Genomic DNA, 17,398 nt, shown 5'->3' on the forward strand with positions numbered 1-17,398 from the left:
TTGACTGCCTCAGGATAACTTAACCGGATAATGCCACTGAAAATAAGGGGGTGTTAGGGCCCACACACTAATGCCCAGATGCTAATGGAAATTAGAAAAGGTACAGAGAAGGTCAAGAAAAAAGGGGATGGGACAACTTCCCTATGAGGAAACGCTAAAGTGACTGGGGCTCGTCCACTTGGAGAAGAGATAGCTAAGGGCAGATAAGATAGAGGTCTATAAAATACTGAGTGAAGTGGAGCGGATAGATGTGAATTGCTTGTTTACTCTTTACAAAAATACTAGGACTAGGGGGAACCCAATTTAGGGGTCCTTTTACAAAGCTGCGATAATGGGGGCGCATCTTTTAGGTGTGTGCTGGGTCTTTTTTTTTTTTTAACCGCAGCTCAGAATAAGGCTATTAATGGGCTGGGAAAAGGGCCTGCACTAATATTAAAACTAGATCGAGCCTATTTGTGGTCTGAGCCCTTAGCTTAGCACCACCCATTCACCTAGCGGTAGGGGCTCATGCTCTACCCACACAGCATGCTGCAGGTTACCACTGGAAATGTCTCTCGTGGTATAAAATAAATTATTTTCTACTGCGGGATTCGTGGCGTGCCAAAATCGGAATTACTGCCAGGCGCATGCTTATACTCTGATGGTAGTAGTACTGATTGGATGTGTTTACCTGTGCATTAGCCCTCCCGCACCTTTGTAAAAGGGCCCCTTAGAGGGGCATTTTCGAAAGAAACGTCCAAGTTGCGATTTGGACATCTTTGCAAAACGGCAAAGTCCAGGGGTGGGGGAAAACCGTATTTTCGAAAAAAAAGATGGACATCCATCTTTCGTTTCAAAAATAACGTCAAGAGACTCTGACTTTCGGCAATTTTCGAAACCAAAGACGTCCATGTCAAAAACGTCCAAATGCAAGCCATTTGGATGTGGGAGGAGCCAGCATTTGTAGTGCACTGGTCCTCCTGACATGCCAGGACACCAACCGGGCCCCCTAGGGGGCACTGCAGTGGACTTCATAAAATGCTCCCAGGAACATAGCTCCCTTACCTTGTGGGCTCACAACTGTACACCTCTACCATAGCCCTTACGCGTGAAAGGGGGCATCTGTATATTGGGTACAGTGGTTTTGTGGTGGGTTTTGGAGAGCTCGCTGTTTCCTCCACAAATGTAACAGGTGGGGGGGGGGGGGTATGGGCCTGGGTCCACCTGTCTGAATTGCACTGCAGTACCCACTAAAACTGCTCCAGAGACCTTCATGCACTGTCATTGACCGGAGTATGACATCTGAGGCTGGCACAGAGGTAGGCACGAAATATTTTTAAAGATTTTTTTTTGAGGGTTGGAGGGGGTTAGTGACCACTAGGGGAGTAACGGGAGGTCATTCCCGATTCCCTCCGGTGGTCATCTGGTCATTTCAGGCACCTTTTTGTGTCTTAGTCGTAAAAAAAACACGTCCGGGTGAAAACGTCCAGGTATTCGTCTGGGACATCCTTGCTTTTTTCGATTATATGTGAAAGACGTCCAAGTATTAGGCAAGCCCAAGTCCCGCCTTCGCTATGCCTCCGACACGCCCCCTTGAAATTTGCATGTCCTTGTGACGGACTGCAGTTGGAGACGTCCAAAATCGGGTTTCAATTATACCGATTTGGACGTCTCTGGGAGATGGACGTCCATCTTCCGTTTTATGTCGAAAAATGGACGTCCTCTTTCGAAAATGAGCCGCCTGTTCTACTAAGTAGTAAATTTAAAACAAACCGGAGAAAATATTTCTTCACTCAACGTGTAATTTAAACTCTGGAATTAGTTGCCAGAGACTGTGGTAAAAGCAGTTAGCTTAGCAGGGTTAGAAAAGGTGTGGATAATTTCCTACAAGGAATGTCCATAAGCCGTTATTAAGATGGACTTGACAAAATCTACTGCTTATTTCTAGGATAAGCAACACAAAATCTGTTTTACTTTTTTGGAATGTTTCCCAGGTACTTGTGGATTGACTACTGTTGGAAATAGGATACTGGGCTCGATGGACCTTTGGTCTGGCCCAGTATGTTCTTATGCCATTAATACAGAAAATTTAAAAATCAGCCATTTTACCCCGGTGGTAAAAATGGTCTTAGCACGCAGGAGTGACCTGTGTAAGGATGCGCTCTGGCTGCTTTTTACAGCTTTGGTTAAAGGTCCCCTTGGATTGTCCAGGGATAGGAAAGTGCCTCCTGTCCTGATTGGTAACTTGCCATGAGCTAAATCCAAAAAACTTTATCTTCCCCCGTTCCATTTTCCAAATACTAATCTATTTTCATGGAGAAGTACTTCAGTATGAAGTGGCCTTTTTAAAATATTATTTGCTTGTTAGGTTGCCTTTACCTAGATACCAACATAAATATGTTACAGTTTAACCAGATCTTGATTGTATAATTTTAGCAACATCTTTGCAAAACACCTGGTAGATGTTTACTTTAGAAATTTTGTACATCTGCTTCTTTAACTGTTTAATGGGGCATAAAATGCAACATAATTTATCTATTAATTTTTATTCCATGTAAGGTGATCTCATGTTTTTAAGAAGTGACTTGAAAAGCTGCTGTCTGCTATATAAATAGTAATCTGGAACTGATGTTGATTAAAATTTGCATTCATTTTACAGATTTAAAAAGAAAAATCCACTGTATCATTATTATTAAATAGCATATTATCTGGAAGGAGATATGTGCAGTAGTTTTTCCTCTTTCAACATATATAGAAATAGCAATTAACATACTAACAATTTTCAGCTTACTCCACTGAAGCTTGATTAATTACAGAACGCTGTCGAAGCCTTTGCTAAGTCTGCTAAATGCATATATTGACTACCGACCAGGGGTGCATATACTTGGCGGTGATGCGTAAATCCTCTTCTTATTTTGGGGAACTGTATTTGGCTAGTTTTTAAAATGTGTTGTCACTATCCCCATAGTGGCTCTCATTTTAGTCAAACTAGAGGAGGAGTGGCCTAGTGGTTAGAGCACCGGTCTTGCAATCCAGGGGTGGCCAGTTCAAATCCCACCACTGCTCCTTGTGATCATGTTGCAAGTCACTTAACCCTCCATTGCCTCAGGTACAAACTTAGATTGTGAGCCCTCCTGGGACAGAGAAATATCCAGAGTACCTGAATGTAACTCACCTTGAGCTACTACTGAAAAAGGTGTGAGCAAAATCTAAATAAATAATAATAAAAAAAATAATAGTGGGCTGTGCATCCAAGCACAAGCAGCTTGTGATATTCAGCCCTTATACCTGGAAATGTTAGGCCATGTCTGAGCTTCAACATTGAAGTTCTGGGTATATGGAGCCAGTGAAAACATGGCTGGTTAAGGGGTCCTTTTACTAAGCAACGGTAAAAAGTGGCTTGCGGTATTGTCGGCGTGTATTTTGGCTGTTCGCCGGGCCAGTTAATGTGTGCAAAAAAGGGCTTTTTAAAAAAAACGGGTCTTGTGGTGAAACTGAAACCAGCTTGCGCCTAAAACGGCCTGAGCCTTTAACACCACCCCTTGCTCTAGCGGTAGGGGCTCATGCGCTACACACGCGGTGACCGGTCGGCGTGCGTCAGCCACTGGAAACGTTGCATGTGGGAGGAAATAAATAAATCATCCAGGCATTATAGGCACGCGGCAAATCTGAAATTACTGCTAGGTGGGGGCGTGGTAGCCTGGCAGTCATCATATTTTGGCGCATGTTGCATGCGTGTAGAGCCTAACATGCCGTTTGTAAAAAGGGCCCCGAAGTGTGATATTGAGACTTAACTGGATATGATGAACCACATGAAGAAAGGACTGTGTTTTCTGGCCCTTATTATGCGGTTTTCCTAGTTGGTGAAGGGTCAATTTTGGCACTAAACCAACTAAGTTCCGACTCAGTCCTTGGGATGCCCACAAAATAGCCAGTTTGGTTGCTAACTTGGGCAGTTTCAATGGCCCTGTTCACAAAGGCTTGCTAGCATTTTTATGTTTTCACATTTTTATTGAGAAACCAGCATTTTACACAAATTTCAACAGTCTCTTCATGAGTTGACAAAAAATAAATATCGTATATAACACAGAGCAGAATAGAAAAAGAAATGCCTTCCTCAAAGTTTATCCAAATTCCCCCCCCCCCCCACCCCATGTATCACCCTCCTCCCCAAACTCGCACCCCAGCCAATCAAGGCCAGACTATCCCTTTGCCAACAAAATAGAACAACACAATTCACTTTTCACTTGAAATACATAAGAAGAAAAAAAAAAAAAACCTCCCGTCTCCCATCTTGCCCAAGCATGAAAAGATAGCCTCCAAGACATGTCTCTAATACTTTTGTCCCCCCAACACCTCTAAGCTAAGTAACTCCCTCTCCTCCTTACAACATTGGCATATTCTGTGCGGGAGACCACAACTCTTGGGTCTTCCCCCCCCCCCCCCACAATTGTCTTAAAATCTCTCTCCCTCCCCCCATTACACGCTAGCATTTTTAGCGTGTGCTAAAAATTAGCGCACGCTAACTGTGTAGATGCCTATAATATTGCTATGGGTGTCTACATGGTTAGCGTGCGCTAAAAAATATAGCACACCTTTGTAAACAGGGTCCTAAGAGCTGCTGGAAAATGCCCGTGTAGCCCTGGACAGGCACTTGAAACCATAAGGACTCTTTCCTGGCCATTTAAGGGGTCCTTTCACAAAGGCTTGGTAGGGCTACTGCGTGCCAAATCGGCCCTACCGCCAGGGTAGTGCAGGAGCCCGGTGGTAGTTCTGAGGTTGGCGCAGCAGTTTCCTGTGGTAGAAAATAATTTTCAATTTTCTACCGTGGGAGGCGTTCCCAATGGTAATTGGCAGCCTGGCTAAAATTGCTGCTCACCGCCTGATTTACCGTGGGGTTAAGAATGTGAGCCCTTACTGCCAAGAAAATAGCAGGTGGTGAGGGCTAACGTGGTAAATGGTCAGACGCTGATTTTTGACTTAGCGCCTGGCCGTTATTGCCGAAAATAAAAATTGGGCTTTTTGGCAGACACACGAATAGTTGGCTTGAGCGTGCGGGGAAAATCACCTGCTATGAGTAATGCAGGCCGCTTTTTACCGTGCTTTTGTTAAAGAGCTCCTAGATTATTTTGAGTTATCAGGGCCCAGGATCTTTGCACCTGCTAACTGTGACCCTAAGGGAGTCTTTTACAAAGTGTTGGTAAGCCCATCGCGGGCTTACGGAATGCTAAATCGGGCCAATGTGGCCGCCAGTGGTAATTGCAACCTGAGCGTGCGCCATTTCCGTGAGAAAAAGAAAACCCCTAGAAATAACTTGCGCAGCAGTAACCTGGAAGTAATTGGGCATCGTTGCCTAGTTACCGCTGGGTTACCACGGGAGCCCTTATCGCCACCTCAAATGGGTGGTGGTAAGGGCTGTCCTCCGCATGGCCATATGGTAAGATTTCTCATACTGCATGGCCATGCTGTGGTAAAAAGGGCCCTGGCACCCAGGAAAAATAGCCTCCACTGCTAGCACAGGGCCCGTTTTCCCACAGCTTGGTAAAAGGACTCCTAATTGATTTATTTATTTATTGGGATTTATTAACCGCCTTTATGAAGAGATTCACCCAAGGTACAAACATAAAACTTATAATTTTGTTAACAGCATAACAATAGTAAAATAACCAAGAGTAAATATAAATACAATACAGTTATTTTCAATTGAGCTGCCATCTAACTAAAGTTGGCATAAGAAATACTGCATTTCATTGGCAATCATAATGTGCACGTATGTAATCATTACAATACGTTGTTTTTTGTAACATAGAGGGGCATAATCGAACGGGGCCAGCCATCTATAAGGGTGGCCATCTCTAGGGACGGCCCCGTAAAGCGGCATACCCGACCGTATTATCGAAACAAGATGGCCGGCCATCTTTTTCGTTTCGATAATACGGTCAGGGCTGGCCAAATCTCAACATTTGGGCCGGCCTTAGAGATCGCGGCATTAGAGATGGCCGCCATTGGTTTTTACCGATAATGGAAACTAATGGCGGCCATCTCAAACCTGGCCAAATCCAAGCCATTTGGTTATGGGAGGAGCCAGCATTTATAGTGCACTGGTCCCCCTGACATGCCAGGACACCAACTTTGCACCCTAGGGGGCACTGCAGTGGACTTCACTAATTGATCCCAGGTGCATAGCGCCCTTACCTTGTGTGCTGAGCCCCCCAAACCCACTACCCACAACTGTACAACACTACCATAGCCCTTAAAGGGTAACGGGGGGCACCTACATGTGAGTACAGTGGGTTTCGGAGGGCTCCCATTTACCACCACTAATATAACAGGTAGTGGGGGGGGGGGGGGGGGTGAGCCTGGGTCCGCCTGCCTGAAGTGCACTGCAGTGCCCACTAAAAACTGCTCCAGGGACCTGCATAGTGCTGTGATGGAACTGGGTATGACATTTGAGGCTGGCATACAGGCTGACAAAAAATGTTTAAAAATTTTTTTTGGGGGGTGGGAAGGGGTTGGTAACCACTGGGGGAGTAAGGGGAGGTGATCCCTGATTCCCTCCGGTGGTCATCTGGTCAGTTCAGGCACCTTTCAAGGTTTGGTCGTGAACAAAAAGGGACCAAGTAGTCGGCCAAATGTTTGTCAGAGCCGGCCGGCCTTTTTTCCATTAGCCTGCCATCTGTTAACCACGCTCCTGTCCCGCCTTCGGTACACTGCTGACACGCCCCCTTGAATTTTGGCCGGCCTTGCAACGGAAAGCAGTTGAAGCCGGCCAAAATCGGCTTTCGATTATACCGATAAGGTCAGCCATCTCCCGATTTGTGTCGGAAGATGGCTGCCCTTCTCTTTCGAAAATAAGCAGGATAGTAACATAGTAAATGATGGCAGAGAAAGACCTGCATGATCCATCCAGTCTGCCCAACAAGGTAAACTCATATGTGCTACTTTATGTGTATACCTGACCTTGATTTGTATCTGCCATTTCAGGGCACAGACCGTAGAAGTCTGCTCAGCACTAGCCCCGTCTCCCACCACCGGCTCTGCCACTCAATCTCCGCTAAGCTTCTGAGGATCCATTCCTTCTGAACAGGATTCCTTTGTTTATCCCACGTGCTTTTTGAATTCCGTTACCGTTTTCATCTCTACCACCTCCCGCGAGAGGGCATTCCAAGTATCCACCACTCTCTCCGTGAAAAGTGGCTCCAGAAAAAGGAGGACATTGATCCAGTCCGTGTTTTGCTTCCATTGAAAGCAATGGAAGTAAAACCCAGATTGGCTCAATCCTTTTTCTGGAGCCATATGGTAACCCTAGCCCAACTAAAGTTGATTTGATTTATTAAAACTTAACCGCCTTTCCTCAAAAAAAACAGAGGATGCACACATGCCAAATTTGAAAGCAAACGGAAAATATAGACAAGGGAACAGGGCAAACCAACAACAAAATCTGTTGCTTTGACTCTCTGGGGTAAAAAGCAGTTTGGTCTACGGTTTACAGTGCATTGGTTGTTGTATAAATATGCAGTGGCCTGCAACTTAATATGCTTCTATGTAAATCAAGATCCATGGAACTGCATTGCATAAGCTTCTGTAGGAATCCCAAAAGTTGCATATACAGACAGGTGTGTTGTGCTTTTGTTTGTTTTATTGTATTCAAAGTGGGCAAACTTGACTTGTAAATAGTACTTGAAATCCCATTGACGATTTGCTTTCCCTTTTAGGGACTTGTGAATCCATGTGTTACAATGAAGTGCATTTTATAAAGTCTCTTTAGACTAACCCCTTTTACTGTGGCATCCCTCGAAGTTCAAAGCCAAGTATAAAAGCCACAGTTGAGGTAAGTGTATAATAATTCTAAAGATATGTTAGAATGTAATAGTTTCACGTGTTGCATGGATTATCCAGGTAGAGAAAGGGGATTTCCAAGTCTGCACACGTGCAATTTCCTAAGTATTTTACAAAAAGCTTACTGAACAAGTCTTTTGTAAAATATGTATAAGGAAACGGGGAAATAAACATGTAGTTTGCAGAACGTATAGCAGGAACAGTCATTTTAAAAGGAACATGAAAAAAAAGTGGTATTTTCAGGAATGTGAGTAAATGGCTCTCTTTCCACAAGTAAGTACTATAAGTCCACCTGTGTAAATTGTGGATTTTACAAAACTGGGTATCGAAAAAAAAAAAAGCAAATTGCCAATAAAGGAGCCAAGCTGAAGCTCTTTAAAAATTTTTTTAGGTGGTTTTAAAAGCCAGAGAGGTAAAACTGTGCCTTTAGCAAACCTCCAGCCCCAAGCGACCATAAGTTGACCCTTATGCCTGCTTCTGAGCAGATGTAAATGCTGGCGTAAATTTTTTTTTAATGTACATATGTGTGTGCTGCCATTGCAAAATTGGGTGGGACTGAAAAGTATGCATTTATTTTCAAAGCAGAGGCCAAATATCCCCCCTTCAGTACTGTGTATGCTGCAGATTTACACCTTTATGTATTTAATAGGATTTATTTACCACCTTTTTGAAGAAATTCATCCAAGGCAGTGTACAGTAAGAATAAGCTGGACACAGGCAGTAAACAATTACAGCAGTAAAAGTATTCAAATAATGCACATTATGGCATGGTATTCTACTTACAATGTCAACAGAATACACATTACAGCATCTTAACAGACAGCATAGGGTGTAAGTTGAGGGGAGCTTATAGGCACATAAGATAGAGTAACATGAGTTGGAGAATAAAGTGACTAACTTAAGGAAAAATTGCTCATGGAAAAGGTGTGTAAAAATGATCTCAGCTTTGAGTAAGAGTGGATAAGCAAAACCTTCTACAGTATGCGCAGTCAGTGTTAGTCCTTGTGTGTTTGAGACTAGCAAGTTAGTTGTTTGTTCTGTTGAAGGCTAGGGAGAAGAACCATTTTTTGCCTACTTCCTGAAGTAAAGGTAGATTTGCATTAACCAAAGTTTTCCTGGGACTGCGTTCCAGAGTGTGGGGGCTACTCCGGAGAAGGCTTGTTGATGGGTTGGAGAGAGTGTCCTTAGGGATGTTCCTTGGGAGGACCTTAGCAGCCTTGGAGGTGTGTAGAAGGAGATTCTGTTCTTCAGGTACTCTGACCCATTTCCTTTAAAGGTCTTAAATTGGACATGGAGTTTTATTTTAGCCTTGTTTGTATTGGTAGCCAGTGAAGTTTTTGCAGAACGATGTGATTTGATCACGTCTCTTACAACCTTCTATTAGTTGTGCAACCCGGCATTCTGAACCAGTTGGAGCTTTTGCAAACCCTTTGTAGTATCACCATCATAGAATACTTTACAGTAATCCAGTCTTCTTGTGGCATGAACCACTGGTGACAAGACTTTCCATCTTGATGTATGGAGAGGGACAGCATAGCTGTCACAGGTCATAGATTCTCCCCATATCTAAGCAACCTTCAGGAGATGCCTCTAACTGTAGCCCGAGATTCCTGACCTGTGATTTAAGGGGGAATTCATACTTCCCAAAAGGGATTTTGAGGTTGGATATGTGACCACTTGTGTTAGGGACCCACCGATGCTGAGTTTTACTTGGGTTCAGGCAAAGTTTGTTTTTAGCCTATTCTTGAATTGCTGTTAGGCAGTTAGTTTATTCAGGGCTGTAGATAAGTCTAGCTCATCAGGTAGGAGTAACTGAACATCATCCACATAGATGTAGAACTGAGTATCCATCAACTGAATCGGTTTGGCTGGTGGCTTGAGAAAATAGGGATGGTATTGACCTTTGTAGTATCTCACAGGTCAGCGCCCACAGTGGTGATAAGGTGCTGCCAAACAGTATGGATTGTTGCCTATCTGATAAGATTTGGACCAGGCAAGTACTGTACCATGCGTTTCTGCCAGTTGTGTGAGCATGATGTTGTAGTCCGAAAGCAGCTGAGAAGTTCAGCAGTAATAACACTGAAGTGAATCCTTCCATGGTTCCTTTGAAGATTATGTGGCAGGAATTGAGGGTCAAATCCAAGTTGACTGGGATCTAGTTACGTTGTCTCTTTTAGCCAATTGTTGAGCTGAATGCAGACTGTTCTGTAAGTTTACCTAAAATGGGGTGTTAGATACTGGCTAGTAACTTTTGAGCTTGTCCTGGTCGAGGTGGTTCTTTAGCAGACGAGACAGTACCTCACGTTATATTTTAAGCTTCTATACCGCAATATCCCTGAAGATTTTTCTGTGGTACACAATCTAAAGAAACCGGACAGAACCCTGGAAATACAGTAGTTTCAAAATCACAAACTAAGATACAAATCAGTACAGTAAAGAAAGTCATAGAAATAAGTTTTAAGAGCTTTCTTAAATGCAAAATAATGAAATATTTGCCGACTATTTAAAGATAACAAGTTCCACCAGTGTGAAGACTGATACGAAAATGTACTGTTAAATAAAAGTTATATATGATGCCTTTTGGACTAGGAAATTGTAAGAGAAGAGACACACTACTACCTAAGGATATATTCCTGATTGTTGAATTAAATTCTCCTATATGACAAGGCGTAACCATGAAGCATTTAAAAAAAAAAAAAAATTATAGAACAAAGCCCTGACCGGAAGTCAGTGAAGCTTCCTCAACAGCGGAGAAGCTGAAACATAACTGGAAGAATGTTAAGTTAAATGTGCTGCGGTGTTCTGCAATGTTTTTCTAATATGACACTTATTTAGTCCCACATACGATACATTGCAGTAATCCAAGTGGGATAGGGCAAGAGAATGCACCCAGTAACCTATAGGCGGAATGATTAAAAAAAAGATCTTATTCTTCTCAGTTTCCTCATTGTATAGAAAGCTTTCGTAATTGGTGATTAAAACTGTTGGTAGTTGCCCATTAGAAAGAGAGGAGTTCATGATTTTTGTGGCCCCCTTATATAAGCCCCCTCCTTGCCTGCTGAAATGCATAGTACTGGTTGATGCCAAAGAAATTTAGCCTATTTAGAAGTACAGTGTAATTCAGTTTTTCAAAAGCATCAGAAATATCCAGGAGAACATTAAATGAGAACAGTGATACCAAAACTTGCCTGAATGTGTCTGTCATAGAAAGAAGAGCTGCATACTGTTGGATTTACAGAGTACATATTGAAATGGATCCAGTAGCTCATTGCGCTCAACAAACTCATTAAGTTGGGTCAAAGCTGTTTTTTGATCACTTTGGTGATGTATGGAAGAGAGGATATTGGGCGATATAGTTCAATGAGATGGAAGGATCTATTGAATTTTTCTTCAATAATGGATGGACAGTCACAAGTTTTCAAAGGTGAGAGTAGCCACCCTCCAGATAAGGACATGTTTGCCATTGTCATTAGGGCAGGTGCAAGTTCCTTATCAAATTGACACAGGCAAAAAGTGTGAACAAGGGTTGTGAAAAGATGGGTTAAGAGCATTCAAAGTAGAGATGATTTTTGACACTATGTGCTTAGAGATAGCTTAAGAGGATATCACAACAACAGGTTTCTGTAGGGAACAGCTTATTCTCAAATAACAAAAGTTTAGAAATTTTGTTAGGAAAAGTTAGCGTAAAGTTATTGGGAGAGATGACATGACTTGACCGGTCTCCTCTCTTGAGTCAAATTTTTACTGTTCCATATAGTTCCTTGCTACAATTTAAAGCCAAATCAATTTTAATTTGAAATAAGTGTTTCTAGGGAGATCAGATGGCACCTTTGTGTTCTGTCAATTTCAAATTGTATGATTCAAGATCATAAGGGGATTGAGCACTCCTCCAGATTTTCTGCTTTGCTCAATTCCCGTTTTAGGGCTCTCAGAGCTTCATTATGTCTCACGGAGAGGAGCTCTTCCTTCTTAGGAGCAATTTGATCTAGAGTAGTGCTGAGTGATGTTGCAAAGCCATTCAACAAGTGCACTGCAGCAATTCTGCAGGAGATGGAGAACCAGGGCTGGTCTCTGTTGAACAATACAAGTCCATTCAGATCAGTGACTAATGAATGAGAGCTAATTTGCTGTGTTATCTTATGTTAGTAATAGAACACAATCCAGTGTCTGTTCCTGTGAGTTGTTATGTAAAGCTAAGTGCTCTTGACACGTCAAGACTTGTGTTGTCCTTAATTACAGACTGTAGTGCAGATCTGTGCAGCAAGAGTTGACCTTGCTTGTTGGATTTCTGACATGGTTTTCTGAGAACTATGTTCTGTCTTGTTTCTCATATAACTATTTTGCATGAAATATGAGTCACTTTGGAAGGGCACAAAAAGTTAAATCTACCAAGACCAGAACCAATCTTCTGCATCATTACTAAACGCAGATTAAACCCAGCAATAGATAGACCCTCACCATGCAAGCCCAAGGTTTCCTCAACGCCATGTCAAGAAAAATGCACTTTCATTAGGGAAGAAGGGAGGAGGTTGTGCATGGGCAAGTCAGGGACACCGTGCCCCATAACTCCACAGGCAAATACATTTTCTATTTCTGCATTTTATGGGTTTGTAGCGCTGCATATGCTTGTGAAAACATCTCATTTCTTTCGGCCGGCTGTCAGCTTGGTTTTGATGCCGCCATAAAAGTCTGAATGATTGTTTGTGTGCATGTTTACTCCTTGTAGAGCAAATGCACCATAAATCACATCTCATTTCCAAGGTGATCCTGACAGAAAGATAATATACAAAATCTGGCACAGCAGGGCAGGGGCAGTGATATATCTGCTGTGTGTTTTCTAGAGGATACTTTCACTTTATAAAGAGGCATTAGTAAGTTGGTTAGATTTTTTTTTATTTTTTTTTGAGACACGTGGAAAATAAATGAACGGAACACGGAAGAATTTCTGATTGGTGCAGCTCTTTTGCTTCCCCCCTCGCTCGTCCCCCGTGTTTATGTCCCTTCATTTTAGGACTTCCGCTGTATCCTTGCTTCTCAGCTTGGTTTTCTCCTTCTCTGGTTCTTCTCTTTTTTTTTATTTTATTATTTTTTTTTTATTTGCATTTAAAATGTAAATACATCTAATACATAAATGTAAGATATGGAAACAAAATTAAATCACAATTCTAACATAGGAAAAATATCCCATTATTTAGACCACTATTTATGAGCAAGAAACAAGGTATAATATACTACACAAAGGAAAAAAAGAACAAATATTAAGCAGGGACATGCGGATATCAGCAGCCGGAATACATCAGCGTATTTTCACTCTATTAGGAGTTCTGTGAAAGTTCTTGACTACTTTCTTTGGCAATTAAGAAATCTTTCATTTTTTTGGGTTCCGTAAACATATAATTCACAGTATTCAAGGACAAAATACAACGACAAGGAAAAATTAACTTGAAGACTCCCCCTATTGCAAGAACTCTTGGCTTTAAGCTCAAGAATTCTCGCCGACGGGCCTGAGTGTCCTTGTTCAAATCAGGATAAATTCTAACGGTACCCCCAAGAAAATTATCATTCAAATGCTTAAAATACAGTTTGAAAATATTCATCTTATCCACCTCAAGTGCAAAGGAAACTATAAGGGTAGTCCTTTCCGACACTAAATCCATAGAATTTTCCAGAAATTCTGTTAGATTCATCTCAGGTTGTTGTTGAGGACTCAGAGGATTTAATTTTCTCCCAGTTATATACAGGGTTCGTACAATAGGGGGAAACCCCTCTATTGGAACTCCTAAAATTTCTTTGAAATATTTACGAAGCATATCCAAAGCTGGGATCAATGGTGATTTAGGAAAGTTAATAAATCGTAGATTATTCTTTCTCCCCTGATTATCGAGGAACTCTAGCCTTCTTGCCAGAATTTCTCTATCCTTAACGACAACCCCAGCAAAATTCTGAAGATTAGAAAGTTCAGTCCTTAAAGACTCCATTTGAATTTCTTGACTCTGAGTTTTCTCAGTCAGTTGTTTTTGAGACTGTTTCAATTTAGACAAATCTTCAGTAAAGGAATTGGTTACCTTTGAAAGTAGAGAATTCATTCCCTGAATTACATCCCATAGATTCTCTAAAGTTACCACAGTCGGTCACGTCCAACATCACTGGAATAGAGCCCATTGGAGTGGGGGTAGATGTACCCATACCCCTCTGTTGTTCCGTTTCACTCACCACTGGGGAAAACGCTGTGGCGTGGCCTCCTTGGGGTTGGGGGATTCTTTCCACTTCGGGCGTTCCCTCAACACCCCTCGCCAACTGCATGCTATTTCCGGGTTGTGGAGGCGCTGTGATCGCCGGCGGGCTCAAAGAGATCGCCTCTACGCTGTGTCCCGCCGATGAAATAGCGGAACAATCCAAAGCTGGTAACCGCGTGGCCAGTGGCTGAAGCCCGAACTGCTCCAGAACCGTCTGCCGAGTAGCAGGAACATTCCCAGGGGCCAAGGAGGCCGGTACACTGGTTTTTCCTTTCCGTTTCCCCATAATTGCTCAGGGGTCGGAATCTGCAACACCGCCAAACGGTCTGGTAAGTGCGGAGCGCTTTCAGACACGTCTGCTCTCGTCGGCCATCTTGCTCTCAATCGCTCTGGTTCTTCTCTTCATAAAAACTTGAAGTCCTACCCACACAGTTCATTTTTTTTCCACTGCAAGGCAAAATGATTCTACCGGTAAATATCCTCTTTTCAGTACTGCCTGAAAGTGTTCTTTCCTAATGTTCTTCAACAAGCCGGGTAAAGTGCTTTTTCTTGCAAAGTGGCTCTAAAGAACCAACCGCTAATCATTGGTGAACTTAGAACCTAAATATAGGACTTGGCACTCCTCCTTAAGTTGCTTAGACCTGGTTATCTTTTAAACTTGGAGAAAAAGGCTTGCACCCATTCACCCAGCTATTCAGGAGAATGGGCGAGTGCATACCCAGTGCCAGCCAGGCAAGTTTGAATACATGCAGCTGCTTCCACGGAATCTGTTTGAACTAAATGTGGGTGGTAGGGGAAATGATCTAGTTGACATTCTGTTTGTGTGGCCCACATGTTCTATCTGGTTTTCCAGTGTTGGGTGGAGGAGGTGCTTGTCCCCATACACGATTACTCGTAGTGATTCAGCCTCCAAAGACCAGGTGAGCAGAGGGGAGAACGGTCTGTCTTTTGACAGCAGGAGCAAATTGGCTTCCAAGGGGTAGGGTGGGTGATTATTGAACGTGAGGGACTCTGCAAGAGTCTGCAAGACACGAGGCCATCAGACTAGTTCATCTCTTTGTAGAAAACACGGTATTTATCATATCAGACTGTGCTAGAGCTGCTGACAGGCAGCATCTGAGAGCATAAAAGTTTGACGGGTTTTGTGGGGTCTTAACTTTCCTCAGGAAAAGAAACCCCCTGCTTAAGTTTCTCAGATTTATCTTTTTTCTTTTTATAGTTTAAAATCCTAACCATGTTGAAATCACTGTGTACTTTTCCAGCATGCGCTTTTGTAGCTGCTTCTGTGCAGGTGTAGAGTTTGTGGCCACTTTGTACTCGTGGCGTATGCACCAGCCTGTGGGGGTTCGAACATTGTTTCTTGAAAGAAGGAAACGGTGGAGCTTAAGAACATAGCTGACAACTCTGGTTTGTTGAAAGCAATTTGAGAACAGTGATAGAATGAGAACTTACCCAGGAAGTGAATTTGGGTTAGTGGTTTGCTCAGCTGTTTGGCATCTATAGCGTGTAAACATGACCAGAGAGTCGATAATCAATCTTGCTTATCCACTCTTACCCTAGCTGAGACTATATTCATGCACCCTTTTGACTTCATGTGCAACTTTCTTTAAATTAGTTCCCTTATTTTCTAACTCCTATTAAAATGTTTTGTCATGTATTGTGTTGACATTGTAATGTAGTATACTATGCCACACCTTGCATTGTGTTTTGAATATTTTTTACTGCTATAATTCTTTATTGGCTGTGTTTGACTTATTCTTACCTTACATCGCCTTGAGTAAATGTCTTCAAAAAGAAAGTAAATGTTAGTATTTCTCATACGGGAGACCTTCTGACCTGTTTTATCAATCTTCATGGACCATGTGATGTAGTTGTCATAAAGAGTATCATTTGGGGAGCGAACCTTTCAGTTTTGCTCCACCCGAAGGGCTTGAGTTTTGCACCTTCTTTGACAGGCGTGAACTTTGTTCTTGAGGCAAGGAGGGCATGATAGAGGGCAAAAGTGAGAGAAGAAATCAAAGCAGTCTGGGATGATGACATTAAATGGTCACGATCTGGAAACAGAGGAAAGCTGACACACTGTGGATGGCTCTTGATATCGTTCATGGACCCTTCTTGGCACTTATTGGTTAAATAAGTAAAAGTTGAGAACTGCTTTTTGTCTAATATGCCCCACCAGAGTTATTGGGAAGGGGGAAACGAGCAGTAGGGAGACATGAACAGATATTGTTGGATTCCATTCCAGTTTTTCATGTACTGATTTCAGCTCTCGATTCTTTCAGACAGAGGCTTGGGATCTGTAGGCATAAGTCTTCCCTTATAACTACTTGGGTACATAAGTATTGCCATACTGGGGCAGACCAAAGGTCCATAAAGCCCAGCATCCTGTTTTCAACAGTGGCCAATCCCCCCTTTCATATATTTATTTTATTTATTTATTTGTTACATTTGTATCCCACCTTTTCCCACTTATTAGTAGGCTCGAGGTGGTTACAGACTCCGGTGTGAACAAATACAGTATGGGGTACTATTCAGTGACAAGTACAGTAAAGAAGTATTGGCAAATAGGTTGGGGTGATTCAAACAAAATGTTAGGGTGTGATCATGCGTCGGGGTTGAAAACTTTCTGCTTCCTGATTAAAATGCCATATTTCATTGTTCTTCCTGAGCCCATACGCCAAGCCCCCTCCCTGCCCATCTTCAAGTCTCTGCTTAAAACCCACCTCTTCATTGCTGCGTTCGGCACCTAACTCTTACCGTTCAGTAAATCCAGACTGCCCCAATTTGACCGTTCACTTGTCTACTAGATTGTAAGCTCTTTGAGCAGGGACTGTCCCTCTATGTAAATTGTACAGCGCTGCGTAACCCTAGTAGCGCTTTAGAAATATTAAGTAGTAGTAGTAGTTCGGTGTGTTTGTCATACTGTGGGGTATGCCTTCTTGAACAGGTGAGTTTTTAGTTTTTTTCGGAATTCTAGATGAATATTCGTAGATTTCAGGCATTTTGGTAGAGAATTCCAGAGCTGTGTGCATATGTAAGAGAAACTTGACGCGTATATTGATTTATACGATATAAATTAGTTTATATATATGTCTACTCAGCTCACCTAGTTCATTCATTAACAATGTCAGACCTTAGTGGGGTCATGCACCAGTGCTTCACCCCAAATCATGCAATTACGGGGTTTTAATCTGGCCACTAGATATCACTGTTGTACAGTGACTGAGAGCCCTACCCCAGGGTCTGTGAACATTGTCTCTACAAAATCCTTGGCACTGATCCTCCATGTGATAATGAGATAAGTCCTGCCTCCAAACGGCAGTATGAGCTAGTGAGCCGGCCCT

The 17,398-nt window shown here is 42.5% G+C and overlaps 1 protein-coding gene across 9 annotated transcripts in view; it reads left to right on the forward strand.

Moving 5' to 3' along the window:
• Positions 1-17,398, forward strand: part of FOXP1 (forkhead box P1) — an 801,754-nt gene that overhangs the window by 196,948 nt on the left and 587,408 nt on the right. For all 9 annotated transcript variants that reach the window (XM_030208061.1, XM_030208060.1, XM_030208059.1 and 6 more), the window contains one exon: positions 7,695-7,810. The gene's annotated coding sequence lies outside the window, so the exon portion shown is untranslated. The remainder of the gene's footprint in view (positions 1-7,694; positions 7,811-17,398) is intronic.

Source organism: Microcaecilia unicolor, chromosome 6 (assembly GCF_901765095.1).
Source record: "Microcaecilia unicolor chromosome 6, aMicUni1.1, whole genome shotgun sequence".
Classification (NCBI taxonomy): Eukaryota; Metazoa; Chordata; class Amphibia; order Gymnophiona; family Siphonopidae; genus Microcaecilia; species Microcaecilia unicolor.